General features: G+C 42.1%; 1 protein-coding gene across 1 annotated transcript in view; it reads right to left on the reverse strand.

Moving 5' to 3' along the window:
- LOC308585315 (uncharacterized protein) overlaps positions 1–16,344 on the reverse strand; it is a 472,994-nt gene that overhangs the window by 422,162 nt on the left and 34,488 nt on the right. The window lies entirely within an intron of this gene.

Genomic DNA, 16,344 nt, shown 5'->3' on the forward strand with positions numbered 1-16,344 from the left:
ATGGGATTTCGTGCTTCGCAAGACGAAAAATTCGCTAGGCGAAAAAACTCGTGGAACAAATTAATTTCGTCTTGCAAGGCACCACTGTAACTGTTTACTTGGCCGTTTTCATATGTCGTGAAGGCTGAAATTTCAATTCAGTGGAGCCAAAACACAATCCATCCTGTAGGTTTAAGTATCTGTCCACAGTCGCCTCCTTGTTATCAGAGGCCCATAATCTTCATTCCTTTGTAAGAAAATATGAAATAATGTAAAACTATTTTTGCATGTCATGGACCGGCTAGATGCAGAAGAATGAAGAACCCTAAAGGGAACCCCCAGGGGAAGAAGGCTTAGAGCCTGGGGGTTGGTGGTGGTCAGAAGGAGAAGAGGGAGCAGACTGGGAAGAGGAGGTGTTGGAAGCTGGAGAGGTAACAGCGTTTAGTGAGCAGAAGAGGTTGTGGCAGACAGCAGTCCAGAATCAGAGGCTGAAGCAGGGGGGTGGGGTCAAGAGGCAGAGATCTGTCAGACTGTGAAGAATCTAGGGAGTCCAGACCCTCCAAGTGTCCCTATTTTCCAGGGACGTCCCTGATTTAAAGAAGCCATACCTGTTTCTGATTTGATCCCAGAATGTCCCACTTTCCCTTAGGATGTCCCTATTTTCATTGGAGAAACAATGGAGGATATGGAGTTATCCAACCCCCGAGCCACCTGAAGGCAACCCTGTACAGGGAAGCTTTTTAAATGTCTAACATTTCATTACGTTTTTAATATATGCTGGAAGCTGCCAAGAGTGCTGGGGCAACTCAATAAGATATGTATGGTGTATAAATAGTAAAATTATTATTATGCAATAGGACGTCCCTATTTTCATCAGAGAAATGTTACAGGGTATGCCCTCCATATTTGTGCTCCCAGCCCGTTAGCCTAGCATGCCCAGTGGTCAGGAAGGGTTGCAAGACCACCATTCCTGTAGTAAGTGTATGTGCAACCAGCTCACCTCCCCCCTCATCTCCCAGAACATTCAGATAAATAAAGAGGGCTGGACAACAAGAGGCAAGGTGACAAAGCCGTAGGCTGCTGGGGAAATCGGCTCACCTTTGCAGGTGGGTGGCGTTGCAGCAGTGATCCGGCGGAGGGTAGAGATTGATGCCCCCTTGTACCTTCCTGACTGTGTCACCAGCATTGAGCAGAGCCTCACCCAGGGTTGGCCCCACTGACCAATCAGTGCCAGTAGGGGGTGTGACCGTGGGGAATTTAAACCATGGCACAACCATCCTCTCTCGCCCTTCGCCAGATCTCCCAACCCGCCCACCCTCTTTTTTATGCTTTGTAATGATATGACCTTGCTATGGACAAAGGTTGACCACCATATTGTTGGGGCCGGGTAGTAATTTTTCCACTAGGCAAATTGGCACCAGCCATTTGGTTTTCACCTATCTTGTAGCAGTCGTTACAACTTTGTGAGGTTAGACATTGGATAAGCCTTTGCTTGGATGGACGTTAGGCTGTAGCTTCTGCCTGCCCCTCTTCATTAAGAGAATCCTGTTAAAGGGATCCAGGGGTATGGGTTCTGTCTGATGCCTGAACGTGGGCTAGGGCCATGCCACGACCACAACAGTGACCCATCGGTGTGCCCCTATTTGATGTAAGTCATAGGGCTCCCCCTACTGGTGGTTTACCCTTAGACGGACTCCCAGCAGATAGCGGGAGTCAAGATATAGCCTGGCTTCACCCAATGCCTAAGCCAAACCGCTGACATCAGTAACCAATAAAGTTATGGCCTATTTGAACCCATAAACCTAATACTCAACTATGGTTATGAAGCAATGGGAGTTCTTAAATGATTATTTACAAAACCAGGGCTCGACTACAAAAATCTGGTTGTGTTTAGAATAATCTTGTGCGTAATATAAAAAATACAAAGTGAGACATTAAGGAAATCCAAAGGGAAAATATGAAGAACAGAGGTTCTGACGAACGGATTATTAAAAACGTGTGAGGTAAACGGTGGAAGTCTTTTTTTAAAAAAACAAACAAACAACTATTTAAGGTAGATAAGGACAAGATGAAATTATACAATTGAATATAAATACAGATGGGAAACGGCCATGTATTGTGAGTACTTATCTACTTTTAAAAAATTTCACCTATGATCTTTTTCTTTTACTTCTTTATTCTTTCTTTGTTTTTTTCTTTTTTCTGATATCTTATCTTTCATTTCACTGCTTTATTGTGAATAGCATTTTATAGAGGTATAAAGAACTGTAAATATGAAAAGAGACAAAATATTCTCTAATTTTCCCCCCTTGGTTAGATGTATTTCCTTTTTCTTTTGTATTTTCTTTTGTTGTGAATATGTATGTTTTCTAATTTGTAACATATATATATATGTAACATATATATATATATATACGGACAACCTAATACTCGTGTCCGTGTGTTGATTATCCACTAGGGAACTGTGGGTCACAGGGCCTTGGCATGCAAGGAACTAGGGTAGGAGCCTTAGAGCGTGGTGGGAAGGTGGGGACCTTCACTCCTCACAACTGCCTAACTGGGGCAAGCCTTACTGGGAACAGTTGCTGTGATCACTAGGCCTGTGCTGTTTTGGTTTCTTTGACTAAAGAGTTAACTTCACTAACACTAGTGGTTTTTATTGCTGACCTACTACTGACTCCAGCTCCTGATACCCCAGGGAGGAGTTTCTCGACTGCCTGTGTTTCAGCAAATGCAAAGGAGCCCTCTGTGGTGGTGGAGTCCCTCTCCCCGCTTTCATTTCTCAGCAGAGGGACACCTCCATCTAACCCAAATCCCCTCCAGTAGTTCTGATCAGGGTGTCACGATTGAGAGCCAGTGTGGTGTAGTGGTTAAGAGTGGTGGACTCGTAATCTGGGGAACCGGGTTCGATTCCCCGCTCCTCCACCTGCAGCTGCTGGGTGACCTTGGGCCAGTCACACTTCTCTGAAGTCTTTCAGCCCCACTCACCTCACAGAGTGTTTGTTGTGGGGGAAGAAGAGAAAGGAGATTGTTAGCCGCTTTGAGACTCCTGCGGGTAGTGATAAAGCGGGATATCAAATCCAAACTCTTCTTCTTCTTCTTCTTCTTCTCTGACAGTTAAATTGCTTAAATCCAAGATTAAATTTGGGAATTTATAATGTAAAGAATCAAAAGTATCACTTATTGGTAGAAAGAAATGGCATCTTTCAGTTATTCTTTTTCATTGTCTTCTACAGTCAACCACCAGGACTTAGATAGCCTCAAACAATAAATTTATTCTTCACTCTCAGCCTTTCTGATTAGAACTGGTACTGACAGTTCAGCCAGTGCTTTATTCAGTTTACTCACGTTCAGTGGATTCACCTATCCGTTAAACAGATACAAGCACGCAACCCTAGTAATAGAAGTTAAGGCTGTTGCTTGTAAAAGCTCGTCATAGAAACCTTTGGGGGTCTGGCACTCCCTTTGCTTTACCTTTTGGAAATCTACTTGCTCCACTTACTCAATGGAGCAGCAGCTGAGTGCAAGAGATTCCACCTTCCCTACCAACATTTCCTTGTGCTTGTGGCTGGGGGAGCTGCACTGAATTCTCTCCAGTTTTGATTTAGGAAATAGCAAATGTTCTGTTGTAAAATCCACCCCCCTCCCCCTCAAAAAACGACTGTGCAAAAATGCACCCTATTTTCTTTCTCTTCTCTCACTGGCCCCATTGCTCCCCTGACTTCCTTAGTGCTGTCTTCTCTCCGTTAGCTGCTTCTTTTCTGTTTCTAGATCAGTCACACACACGAGCATGTCCTGTCAGGGATGACACAGTGAACAGAGTGACATTTTAATTATCTTATTTATTTATAAAAATGTGTGTATGCCACAATTTTAACCAGCGTACAACAATTATATATATACATAATTAAAACCGCATGAGGATTTAAAATTACGGATCATCAGCAGAAAATGTTTCCTTAATTGTCTGCATAAGTCAGGTGCCACAGAAACATTTTCAGCAAATGTTTAAAGGTTAAAATTGAGGATGCCAGCTGAATCTCTATTGATAAGAACATTCCACAGGACTAGGCTCAGGTTCATGTCAATGTCAAATGAGCCTCATTAACCTGGGGTGTGTGTGTGTGTGTGTGTGTGTGTGTGTGTGTGTGTGTGTGTGTGACTGGGATGCTCTCACATAGGATCTCAGTGGTCAAACTAGGATATAAGGGTTTAGGTGGTCCCTAACGTACCCTGGACCTAAGATTTAAAATTGTTAAAGTTGTTCAGGGCTTTGTCAATTAGCACAAGGACCTTGAACTTGGCTCAGTACTAAATGGGCAGCCGGTGCATTTGTTTTAACAACAGTCTCATATGCTGTCAGTCATGTGCCCCCACTAGCAGTCTGGCTGCCACATTCAGCACCAGGCTAGAGTTTCTAGACCAGGTCCAAGGGCAGCCCCACTTAGAACACATTGCAGTAACCCAGCCTTGAGGTTCCCAATGCATGGACTACAGTGATCATTATGCTATGGAGCCACATCTAATGACGTGAATATGATGAAAGTTTGGTCAGGAAAAAGCAATGAAAAGAACAATTAAACATTTCACAAATGTTTATACTTGCTGTGGGACAGGAGTTTTTAGTTTTTGAAGAGCATATAGGAAGGAAGGAAGGAAGGAAAAGAAAGAAGGAAGGAATAGGTAGTGTTGGCTCATCTTCACTGGCGGTAGAAGGAAGTTCCTTCCCTATGAAAACACTAAGTAAATTTTCCATTACGAACAAAAAGTAGTGAATTTAGTATATTCAGAGCTGTAAATTATGCTTTTGGAATGAACTGGAATTACCATCAGAAAGCAGTTTTTAATAAGAACAAATATATTCTTAATGATTCCCAACTGCATTAAAAGGAGCAGAAACATTTTATGAAACATCATTTATATGAAATTTGACTTGTGCCTCAAGTCCCCAATGCCTACCCTGTAATCAACCTAGTTACAGAAATGTTATGACAAGCTTTAAAATGCAATTCATAGTTTGGTTTTATGACAAATTGTTAATAGTTAGATTATATCAATTTTGCATCAATTTAAGTGGAAATTTGTTCCATCCATTATTCTTTTCTAGAAGGACGACATCTGCTAAATGTCAAAACAAAGCACAGTGACTATAGTATAATTTATTTGCCATTATAATATAGTTTATTACAATAAAACAGCCTTATGTGCGCTCTGCTAACCAGCCATATAAAAGGCTATTGCCTTTAAAAATAATTTCTGTTATCAAGTCCACATACTCCTCCAGAACAACGTTGTGGTAAAATTTAATATTCCAAAAGGTACATGGGTTTTCAAGTATACTAAAGAATTATTTCCATATTTATCATATTTCTCTGTCACGAAAAATACTATTGCTATCGAGAGACAAAAAGAAAGTAAAAGACAATGGTCTGTTCTTGCAGTGAACTTTAGTTCCAACAGGGAAAACAATTGTGACCTGCAACAAAATGCCCCATTCCAGGATATTGCACTCCGTTCTTCCCTCTCTTGGGGATTCTATTTTCACCTCAACAGTCACCCAACATTCTGCTTCCACTAGGCATGCTCAGTATTAACTGGGCATTTGGGGGGGGGGACTGAGGACTGAGACGCTTTTTAAAAAACTTATCCATAAAGCTTTGGTTTCACACAAGTATCTTCCTCTTGTGTGTGGCTGGGTGACAAAGAATGGCACTCAAAGAATTTAAATTAATACATATGATGCTGATGCTGCCAGTCAAAATATGAACAAAAAGGGCAAGATACTTGGCTTTTTCTGGTTGTTCACCGGAATTAAATTCTTGGTTGTCATGGCGACCTTGTTTGTCAGCTGATGATACTAGTATGCTGCTGTATTAAATGCTGTTGTCAAATCTAGGAATTTTTCCCCCCTCAGACAAAATGACATTGGCACAGGGTGCAATGAGAAGAAAGGAAGTTCTCAAATGAACTTTCAGCCCTGGAGTCTTAGGGTCTTATAAAAGGGCCTGGCCTCAGTCCAAGAACATCCACAAGTGACACTAGAACAAAATTATAAAACCACTTCTGACTAAAGTAGCATAATGCTTCCCTCTCTTGGCCCCAAAGAAGCTTATGCCAAAATGAGTAATGAGGTGAATGCCCTAAACATTAATACAAGCTTTGTAAATATAAAATTGTAGTAGAAGAACAGTAAAGGCTCACGACTTATGTGGACTACAAGACCTAGTTCACAGGAAGATCTGACCTCCCCTAATCATCTTCTTTACACATTTTACCAATGTAGAGGCATAATTTGTGGGATAAATCAGCATATAACCAGCATGCTTAGCTCTAGTTCATGCAGGAAGGAGTTAAGACCATAGAGTAAGCTGTTTTCCTAGACTTACTAGGTCACACAGCATGCCCACTCATCTTGGAAGTCGTCACTTTGTTTCTTCTCTCTCTCTTTTCCAAAATTTAATGATTTAATGAACCAGGAACATTTAATGAACCAGGAAGGACATCTGGACTGATTGCTCCAAGCCAATATGTCTGCATGGCTTAAGCCCGCCATCTTTGTGTTTCTGTACAAGTAATTTAGAAACACTTCATCTACCATGTGAACTTCACGTGTAATGGAGGTTAGAACCTGGTTGCTCCAGGCTCAGACTGTGTGCATGGCTTACAAGCCAGTTTTGTGTTTCTAGACCAACAATTTAGAAACAGTTTTACCATTTTTTGCAATAATTGGTAATTTGGCTGCCTGCATTTTCTGACTGCTTATAAATATGACCTTTGAAGAGTTTGTAAGTAAACAATTTTTAACTTAGCAAACTGTGTAGTCTTTTCTATGCTAAAAGGCAAGTCAGAGGAAGCTTGGGAAGCAAATTAAAATGGAATATTTTAAAGGTCTAAAAGCCTATATTTCTATGCTTTACTTTGCTGCATGTTTTGTGATTTTAAATCTCTGCTTGGGTTCTCTCACCAAGAGAGTATTTGCCCCAAATCTGAATCTAGGCATTCAGGAAATTCTCCTTTTATTCTTTTAAACCAAACCATCAAACAACTCGCAAAATTCATACATTATCAACAGACGTGTGCAGTAGCTATAGGGAAAACAACTGTGGTTCTCCACATATTCTCCATAGTGTACAGAGGTTGAAGTCACATGGGACATCTTGATATTGTATTTCGTCCCATGCCAGCAACAACAACTGGATCTGGGAATGGTGCTCACATGGAAAGGAAGAGGAGCAGAGGGGTGTCTGATTGGATCAGAGCTTCCATGTGTTGCCAAGACAAGTGGAGCCAGCCATAGGAGGGTACTTTTCAGTTGCTCCCATGCTGACTCAGCAATGCATGCATTGGGACAGAGATGGACCACAAAAACATTTTACAAGAAACATGATATGCAACCCGAGGAGTCGGAAGTTATTTCCTGTGGCAATTGTGTGTAGAAGTAATTTTATTATACCAGCTCTCTTTACATTTTTCATGGTAGACACTCTAATTATTGGATGGGTGTCTCCAGAAGCCAGTGTCAGCCCTAATAATCTGATCCCCATGCATAATGCTTCATTTGTCTTCATGGTTTCAGAGATTAATTCACAATCCAATTTTTCTAAAGCATGAATGTGAGATTAGGAGATGGACAAAAAGACTCCCTGATAAAAAGTTTGTTAATACTAGTTATTACGTGATGCAAATCGTAGACGCCAGCGATTAGACTGATAATCAGTAAAAGCAACTGGATGTATCTTTTTCAGCAGCTACAGCAACATTTTATCTGGCTACATTATGAACAATTATTCTAAAACTGAATGCTGGTTGCAATGCAAGATAGCACATGCCAATGCCCTACTACACAATTATATAATTTCTTTATTATTGTCAGTGGGTGTTTGACGAGGCTAATCCATGTACAATTGCCCAAACAATAATCTTACTATTAAAATGTCAATTCTTACATGTTAGCTGGCCGCGAGTAATCCTATCAGAGCACAGATACTGCCATTAAAGCACTGTTGCTATTTTCTCAGTCACTGAGCTGTGAATGTGCAGAATAATTTGCTCAATTGAAATACGGCAATTCTCAGTGGTTCTCCAATCTTCAAAATGCTATAATAATAGCCACCTTTAATGGAGACCCCTCTCTAGAAAATTTGCTCTATTCTGTTTATTAATTCTTGGCTTACCACAACAGCATCCAAACATGTGGAAATCATGCATAAACTGCACAGGCTAAAAAGAAGAATAAATTAATTTATTTCGTATTTCAATTTATATCCTGCTGCTTTTACGTTTGATGGCTCAAAGGGGGCCTGCAATAAAATTAAAAAAATACCAATAGCAGCAGCAACAATAAAACCACCATAGGACAAAAAGATTGGCAAGAGATATATATCCTGCCCTTACACTGCATTTGCGATCCTACGGGTGGCTTACAATAGTTTAAAAATCCAATAAAATCCAACATAAAACAACAGCAGCAAAATAAACAGCAAGTGAAAACAGAGGCAGGTGCAGCTGATAAAACCAATCTAAAAAACCAGAGGGATGCCACAAAAGAATCTTCAACCTGGCAGGCCATACCAAATGGCTGCCAGAATAAAAAGAAGTCAGAGCCGTGCAGCAAACAGGAAAGAGAGGGGGCCAAATGGAAGCAGCCCCAAAATGTCTAGATTATGCAGATTCAGATCTGAATGCATCTCCTCATCCACACAACAAGGTTCACGTTGGCCCTACTGAAACAGCTGAATGTGACTTTTGATGTGAATAACAATGTACATTTCCACCCAGAGCCACATACATATACTTAGTTGTCCAAACCTGACACTGCAGCATTGGCTAAAATTTCTATCGCCAATGCCTGCCTGCAAAGCTACCATGTAGAAACAAACCTCCCATATGAATCTAAATATTATGTTGTGTTGTGTTGGTGTTGTTGTTGTTGTTTTAAAGCAGCTCCATAAGAAAATGAACTCTTTAGTTACTCTTCTGTGGTAATGGAGAAAGGGTTATTCATTAATTCAAGATTGTATTTATGGTTTTCACACCAGAAAGCAAATTAATAACTGTTAAGGATGTTTATCCCATTCCCACTGACATGAGTTTTGTGTTTTGTTTTGTTTTCTAAAAATAAAGACAATATACATTGGCATTGCTACTGCAGAAGAATGGCTGTAGAGCACAGTTGACCTGAAATCATGGTTTGTTCTTATGACCATGTAATATATCACTGTTCTTACTGCTTTAAAAGCCCCAATGTGCAAGTTGGTGTAGGACCATAGGAATTAAGCACTGTGCATAAAAGCTATAAGGGCCACAATGGCTCCAAGAAGCTGTGATATGATTGTGTGTACTGGATCACTTAATCCTAAAGATATTTTAAAATTCCACCTAAAGGGCAGCCTTACTGGATCACACACAGGAGCCAGCCAAGCACTGATGGTCTCTCTCTCCCCCCACCCTTCTCATTGCCTTGCTTTCAGGAAGAGCCACGGGCATCCTTCCCAGCGGCGTAGCGTGGGTTATCAGCACCCGGGGCAAGGCAAGTAATTTGCGCCCCCTAACCCGGGGCAAGGCAAGTACAGTAATTTACTCTCCCAAGCAGCAGCAGCGAGGCTTCTCTTTCCCCCGCGCTCTCCTGGAGCTGCCTCTTTTCTTTCCTTTTTTCCCTTTCTCCAAGGCTTTTCGCTTTCTCTCCTTAATTGATTCCTCCTCCACACCGCAGCGTTTCCTGGCTGCTCCCCCCCCCTTCCCCTCTCTCTCCTCCTCGCTCTGCTTGCCTTGCCCTGCCCTGCCCTGCCTGAGGGTGCCCTGAGGAGACTCCGCTCTCCTTTTTGACCAGGCGAGGTGGAAAAGTCTCTTCCCGCCCCCTCGCCAGACTCCCTGCTCGGCTCGGCTCACTACCCAGGCGGCCAGTGGAGAGAGAGCCGCAATTACCATAAAGCTCCTCTCCCTCCGCTTCGCCAAGCTGTCAAAGCCCGGCAGCAGCGGCAACGGCAGCAGCAGGTGCAGCCAGACCCCCGCCAGCCAGCCCGCCCGCCCGCCCGCCCGCCCGGCTTCCTCTCCTTTTTTTGCCCGCGGCAGAAGGCTTCGCTCTCCCCCTTCCGCGACCTCCTCGCCAAGCCGAGCGAGCGCGGGCTCCCTAACCCGTGGATTTTAGTAGGGGCAGAGAGCTGCTAGTGTGAGCGCGCCCCCCGCCCATGTTGCGCCCGGTGCGGCCGGCCCCCCTGGCACCCCCACGCTACGCCACTGATCCTTCCTCAGAGTGAGGCATTCTGGTTGTGAAAAGCATCCACCGTGTCCCCTGGACCAGCTAATTCAGAACAAGAAGGCTTCCTCAGAGGGAGGCAGAAGAGGCAGAGAGCTTTATTGAGAGATTGGATAGTGGTAACAGTAGCAGCAGCAGCAAGGATGAAGCAAGTAAGAGGGGACCCAGGGGAGGTTTCACTGCTTCTTTGCACCTATTGCCTGAAATAATGGTCTCAGCTTGCTTATGAAAGACCTGAGTAACTTCCACCACCCTTCGCAGCAACAAGTACTTTGTAAAAGAGGAGGAATCAAATGTCAATAAGTCCACCACCATGGCTTTAGGCAGAATTTCCCCATAAAACATTTACACATTACTCAGCTGACAGCTTTCGAGAAACTGATGATTGTGAAGTAAACTAGATCAGTTCTCTAACATGCTTTCCCCGGACCTCAGATTAGCAGAGCCTATCCAAACTAATTTTTCAGCTATACCGATTGTTCATGAAAGCCACCTTTTTAAGCTGAAAGGAGTTTCAAAACCAATTTGTGATATAGGTTGGGTGGAATGGCCTGCTTTTCAAAGGAATATCCCACTGGATATGCACAAATCCTTGCAGGTACCAGAAAAGGTTGTGTTTGGCTGTTTGTCAGAGGCAGGAGAAGCCAGAGCATCCCAGCCAGCCTTTTAATACACTATCAAGGGCACATTTGAATTTATTCTGCTCTATTAACCCTATCACCTTTCTTGGAGAGAGATGGCAAGGTGAAGTGCTATTTAACTCCAGCCCTGAGGTCACAAAAGAGTACAGTAGGAGAAGAGGACACAGGTTTATAGTAAATTTCAAGTCAACTGTCATTGCCAAAGAATCTGAAACCATAATAATATTCAGTCTTAGGGCCAAAAGGTGGAGGAAGATATGTCAGTCAGGAAGCAAGCACAAAAGTCCTGTTTCGGTTATAAACATGTTCAACTCTAGGGAGAAGATAACATTGTTCCACCCTTTGCCCTAAAATGTATCACTCCTCAGTAGTAGGAAATGGGTTCATATAATGATTTGCACAACGTCTGCCTTTTCAGCTTCACGCTGCTTCACAAATTGCATGCATCCAAAGGAAATTCTGCATCCCTGCAGGAGGAGGAGACCTAAGCCTAGATGTATTCAAAAATCTAGCGAGATCTGTTGATACGGTTTGGGGACTCAATTTTTCATGACTGCTTTTCAAATAATAATTGCCATTATCATGCAACAGGTTGTTTATACAAAGCAGTCATTTCAGCATGGAACAGCAGGAGTTGCCAATAACGGAAAAGTTGTGATGAATTTATCACCAAAGGATGGGTATGCTGTTTGTATTCAAGCAGGTAGCTTCGATCTGTTTGCCCATGGTATCAAGAGAGCTAATAAAAGAGGCTTTAACTACTGCAGCTACATAGCACCTTCTGGCAATGGTCAGGTCAGTTTAACAGCTAGCCATAAAACAGACATAGAAACCAATCACATGTTCACTATAAAAACTAAATATCACAGTATAACCATCTGGAAAATCACATACTTCGCTGAACCAGAGAAGCAGGGTGCCTGAAGGCATGTCATTTTGACATGAACTAAATTACAGCTCTCCCATGAACACTGATCTAATTTTGGCAGCCATACTTGCAAGAACAATTGTGATAGTCTGATTTTATCCCTAATAAAGTATTTGGGATGGACTGTGGCAATGGAGTCTTGGATAGACTATGAGTTCCTCCCCAAAATACACATCACCCAGTAGATTTTATTTTTTAAAAAATCAATCATCACCACCATTGTTATCTGTTTGATGTTTTGTACACCTGTCAAAAGTGGCTTCTTTTAAAAAATGCTAGAGCTTCATCTGTGGGGGGGGGGGGTGGTTCTAAAAATAGTATTTGGAGCCATACACCTGAGCTTCTGTGGGGATCCCAACCTCACATCTGGGTCAGGAAATCAACAAACGTAAAAAGAGACCTGTGGGTATGGTGAACCTTTGCGTCTGCAATTTGACCCCAGGTGCAAAGGCTGGGCCACTTCCAGCTTTTGAGGCCACTAGCCATAATAAATATTAAAAATGGGAATACTGTTTTCATGTAAGGCACCATGTAAAAGAGCGAGTGGTTTATTTGTATAATCAGTTTGTCTGAGAGGGCACAATCATCACAGTCTAAGTCTGTGCCCTTAGAACAGATACATTTTTATTAATATTTATGAACATTTAAAACTCTTTAATATGATAAAATCTATCAGTTAGCAACCACAACAATGAATTCTTCCAAACCACATCTCTTAATAGCTTAAATCTGAAGCACTAAGCTGAGTGTGTGTTTTACATTTTGATCCAATGTGCATAAAAACAAGTCGTGAAGCTTATCAAATGTAAAAAAAAAAACTAACTAACAAGTGTCTAAATCTGAGGCCCCTTTGAGCCTGAAGAACCAGGCCAAATAGCCCTCCTGCCTCCCACTCTGAATTGGTTCTGCCTACTATACTGGGATTAACAACAACAGCAACAACAACAAAGTCTCACTCAAGTGTGATTTACAAATGAAGTCTGATGTTGCCACCAAAGGTTTCATGCTTTTAAAGAAGCAATCCCTTTTTATTATTATTTTTCAGACATCTTTATTGAAAGTTAAAAAGTGCATAATTTTATGTGCACTAAACATGGTGTGATATAAATAAAAGAGAGAAAGAGGAAAAGAGAAACAGCACCCATGTAGAAGGGAAAGTAAAGGGGGGAGGGGAAAACACCCCAAACTGTATACTTTGCAAAGTTATTATTCTAATTAAGGATTACAATATGTTTTTAAGGAAAATTATGTTTTTAAGGAAGCAATCCTAAGTACACTCACTTCTGAGTACACTTGCTTTGTAGCTTATTCTATAGGAACTATTAGTCTGCTGAAAGATGGATAAAATATTGAGGGTATAAAACATTCCATGGGTTAATCTCATCTATCCAAATATGACAGTAAGTTCTGGCCAAAGTAACCAAGACCTGGTGCAAGATAGTTTAAAATTTAGATACCGTATTTCTAGAGTGAAGCAGGGAGGAAAGTGGAAGTGGGGGGGGCAGCAAAGAGTCTTGCCCCATTGGCGATCTGGGTGGCTGGTCACGCAAGCTGAGAGTGAGGCAAGCAGGAGCCCTGGCAAACTCCAATTCACTGTCTGGCATACTCACTACCTGAGACCATTGACTCTGATAATCGACAAACAACTGGTGGAAGCCACTCACAAACAATGCCTCAGTTTGGCCAGCTACCCCTTCTTCAAGCAAACCAATAATTTGAGGGCCACAGCTTTGTACATAGAATCTGGAGGTTATTGGGATAATATATTCTAAAGGTAAAGGTAAAGGTAAAGGGACCCCTGACCGTTAGGTCCAGTCGTGACCGATTCTGGGGTTGCGGCGCTCATCTCGCTTTATTGGCCAAGGGAGCCAGCGTACAGCTTCCAGGTCATGGCAAACCAGAGCAGCACACGGAAACGCCGTTTACCCTCCCGCCGGAGCGGTACCAATTTATCCACTTGCACTTTGATGGGCTTTTGAACTGCTAGGTTGGCAGGAGCAGGGACTGAGCAACGGGAGTTCACCCCGTTGCAGGGATTCGAACCGCTGACCTTCTGATTGGCAAGTCCTAGGCTCTGTGGTTTAACCCACAGTGCCACCTCCACCTGCGTCCCTTTTAATATATTCTACCTTATACATAATTTTCATAAAATGGCTTCTAATTGAGTAAGTATGGTAAATTTCAGACCACAATTTTGACAATAACCAAGCTTATATTCAAGGAATTTGTGATATCGCCATTACATTGATTAACAATAATTTCTTCAATACTTCAGAAGAGAACACAGGATCAATGTTTCATCAGCTTTATCATTAAACCAAACAAAATCTTTCATAGAGGAAGGCTGCGGAAGGGTGCTTTTTAAAATGTACACTAAGTAGATATTTTCCCATAATGGTCTATTCACATACATCTCATGTCTGTGCATGTCTTATACACAATACTAAAGGAAAAATATATGGCTGAATTAATCCATGAACCTTTTACCCCTTAGCTGAAGCAGGTAATCGGCCATAATAGCAAAATCAATGGCACATTACTATGCTGGGATATTGGCAGATCCCTAATGAAAGTTAGAGTTTCATGACCAATTCCCTCTCTAGAGCTGGCTACTTCAGAGGATTAAAATATTAAGTTTTTCAATAATTAAACAAAACCTTCCTATATGTTATAGTGAAGGAGAGGGGCCCTCATGTGAGAGTTAAAGAAAAATATGACCTTAATACTACCATAAATGTGCCCCTCTTATTTTAATAACCCTGAAGCCTATATAAGTAGTTGAGGAATGTTTGATAACCACATCGAGCATGGTCCAAACAAAGTTCACCCCCTGTAGGCCTGCACTCCCAAATATGTGTAATTGGAAGCAGGTCCCACTGAAACACATCCAAATAAACCATAGCTGCACTGGGATGTAAATGGCACTAATTTTGACTTCGCTGGGAATAAGACCCATTAAATACAGCGGGAGGAATTCAACATTGCTCTGTTACAAACGTTCCATCTGCACAAGCACTGCAGCTTGCCAGATCGAATGCTCTCCCCTCATCCCCCTGCATGTTGTTCCAGGGGTTCTTCTGACCACCCACCAAGCCAATTTGGGGGGCATGGAAGGAAGAGAGGGGGTAACCCTGTTAGGCAAGTGGAAGTCCTTGTGCAGGGTTTCCACTGATGGGGAGCATTAAGGGAATCCCCCCTCAAGTGAGATTTATTTCCAAGTAAAAATACATAAGATAACAATACTGTAAAGCAGGTGCCTTATTATCAGCCACTGTGGTCAATAGGGCTTGCAGCTTCAACCTGAACAGTTACATTTTTTTCTGTATTGATTTAAAATCAATAAAGACTATTTTGCCTTGAGGGGAAGGGAGAAGAAATAAATCATAGAATCATAGAATCATAGAGTTGGAAGAGACCACAAGGGCCATCGAGTCCAACCCCCTGCCAAGCAGGAAACACCATCAGAAATCATTCAGGTGAGCTGCCACAATCCAGATGTCCATGGTGGTTCCTCTTCCTTCTTCCAGCCATTACCACAGGGGCATCCTGACCTGGGCAGGATGCTAAGGAAGCCATTACAGCTTGTTCTAAACAATTGTTTTCACCTTCTATTGTAACATTTTCTTTTTCTCTCTCTTTTTAAGCTGATCCTTATTGCTGTAATGCCCTTTTGTGAACTGCTTTGTGAGGTCTGTTTGAAAAGTGGTACATAAATATCTTAAATAAATAAGCTTCTCCAGCCAGGCGTTTGACTACAGACTTCTAAGTTGCCTATAAATTTCATATTCACTGAATCCCTAGTAAAATAGAAACATGTAGAAATAAACAGGTCAGGTGTTTTGGCCTTCCTTCTCCTTTTACACAAATGTCTCTCATATTAAACTGCCTTTGTAGGGAGCATATGGATTGAAAATTGAACGGTGTAAAGGCCAGAACCAAACCGGAATGGCTCAGAACACCAACTTCTAAGCTACACTGATCCTCAAAATTAACAGGACACATATGAGAACTTGAGATTCATGCAGTAAGCCACCAAACGTCCACAAAAACCATGTTTGCATAAGCATCCTGGGAAATAACTGGTATTCCAGACAAACAGCACACAACACCAACTTCCAAGTAGGATGGTTCCAAAATACTGCCCGGACTCCTGGAGTCCTTACTACGTGTGACAGACCAACCACCCCCGGGACTTCTGCAGAGATCCAGATGCCAGGTCTGACCATTATATTCAATTGAAACTGATCTACCAGGTCCAGGCCACTTAGAAAGGGACAGAGGGCGATTCCTGGGAGTTATTTACTTACTTAATTACAAAGTCATCACCTGCAGTTTCATAAAAATACAGAAAGATTGCACATAACATGTAAGTATGAAATCAACCAAAGCTCCATGTTTAGAAAGCATGTTGTAAAGACCTGTCTAGACAAAAAAGTGTTTGGAAGAGTGACATTTCAGGAAAAGGAGGGTTGGCTCCTGCTTGAAGTTCTATCAGCAGTGAGTTTCGCAGGGCAGGGCCTGCTAAAGGCTTGGTCCCTAGT

Source organism: Podarcis bocagei, assembly GCF_964188305.1.
Source record: "Podarcis bocagei genome assembly, chromosome: 4".
Taxonomy (NCBI): domain Eukaryota; kingdom Metazoa; phylum Chordata; class Lepidosauria; order Squamata; family Lacertidae; genus Podarcis; species Podarcis bocagei.